Raw genomic sequence first — 2,084 nt, 5'->3', positions numbered from 1 at the left:
CCTTTCGATCGAGACATTTTTAACCGACTTTGAAAAGGAAGAGGTTACTCAATTCGACATGTATATTTTTTATTTTTAAGATACGTTCACCGATTACGCCGAGATGCCTTGACCAATCGGGATGAAACCTGTTGCATCTTGTAGAGCATGTCTTCGGGGTGGTCTCATTATCAAGACATTTTGCGATATCTCATTTTTTACTCGTTTTTTTTTCAAAAAACCGAAAAATTTTGTACTGCTTCTTACTCCGAGATCGATTGACCAATCGGATTGAAACTTCTTGCATCTGGTAGAGTATCACTGGCACTTGGTCCCATAAAAAAATCATTTGACCTTGGTTTATTTGTTACCCCTTTAAATCACTTTTTTTTGGGGTAGATTGGGGTAGATTATAGAGGATGTCCCCTAATTGGCAGATTTGTTTGTATTTATGCTTAATCTTTGGAATTCTTTGTTCTAGATCAAGCCTGGCAGGCCTCAAATAGTTTCACGGGCCACTTTGATAAAGCGTAACGTTACAGCGAGCTGCACTTTAGATAAACATACAGGTTAAAGAATATAATACATATACAAAATACCGCTCGACGTCTTTGTTCCACTCTTCTCTATTACTAAGAACAAAAATGTGTGGATTGTTTCTTTATTCATTTATTACATAACTGTATTCAAATTACAAATGAACGTTACTGATGGTTGCCTATTGGAACCGATTCATCCAGTAACGTTTGACGTTCGTAGATATCAGATATAGAACTGGAGTTCGTAATCGCACTTGCGCGTTATAGCAATGACACATGTAAATTTTCATTTATTAATGTTTTAGATCCTTAATGAAAAGTCCTGTCACCCCCTTCTTGTGTGACGCCATGACCAACATGTTGAAAATCTTCAAAAAATCCACCGAGCCTTGAAAACTTGAGTACTTTGGAGGCTTATTATTTAAATTCGCAGGAGAGCCATAAGAGAAATGTTTCAATGGCTTTTTGAATAGGCTTCCATTGGAAAAACTATCATTGGTTATTTTGGCCGAGGCCCATGAAGTCGGGAACGCCGAGTGGGTGTCTAATTTCGTCGAAGAGGAGGGATTTCACGCTCGATCGACGCTGATTGGACGGCGCCGCTCCGTTTGCTTTTATATCCCAGTGTGTGCGGGCGCACGGGCACCCAAGGGGCGACTCCACGCGATCTGTAGCCGCTATTTATCTGTTCTTTTACCGAGTAACAAACACTTGAATGTCTCGGTATTGTTGACGTTACAGACGCGTGTAGCCAACGTATAGCTCGTATATTTGAGGCTGTAGAGTGTATGAAATGTAAACCGTGGATTTACATACCCTCGACCGATGGGGTTGAAACAATTTTCTATTACAGTTTGTATTTCCATCAAAGCTAAAGTAATCTACCCATTTTATGATCTATCTCTAAGTATCTGTAACTCGATTCAACGTAAATTAGTCGGCAATTAATTTTCACTGCACTAGTCGAGGGTTAACTGCGTTATTCCACAGGGAGGATCCGTTTCTGTGAAAAACAAGCGAGGAACGATTGATTTAGTAGTAAGCTTGTACGCATTAAGAACGATATCGCAGCTCATTAAACATTGCGCGCGCATTATCAACGGTTACAGAGAAATGGTTCCGATTATTCGGAATGGAAGCATCAATCACGCCAGTCGCTATCGGCCGTTACGCACGTATGTTACAAGACGCACAGCGTCGCGTCCGCGAGAGACAAAACGCTGTGTTACAATTATTTATCGTTGCCAGCGAATACATTTCACGACTGGTGCAACTCTCTCCGATACACGCGGATTTCATTATCACTGAATAAACTCGCTGCTTGGTGGAAGTCAACAAACCAATCCGAGAACAGATATTGCTCGAATTGTCGAAAGGTGGTCATTGAACCAGTTTATTAACGCTAAAACTAAAACTGCTTTGAGATGTCTCGATTGTCGAAAGATGGTCATCGAACTAGTGTATCAGCAATTAGAGTAGGTTCATGCAGATAGCTAGGAAAGCATTGCGATATTATACGTTATGTATACAGTGTACAGCATACGCAGCATTCTTTTCATTTCAGGT

Source organism: Hylaeus volcanicus, chromosome 5 (genome assembly GCF_026283585.1).
Source record: "Hylaeus volcanicus isolate JK05 chromosome 5, UHH_iyHylVolc1.0_haploid, whole genome shotgun sequence".
In the NCBI taxonomy this organism is placed as follows: Eukaryota; Metazoa; Arthropoda; class Insecta; order Hymenoptera; family Colletidae; genus Hylaeus; species Hylaeus volcanicus.
The sequence above is the reverse complement of the archived record's forward strand: the minus strand, read 5'-3'. Positions refer to the sequence as shown.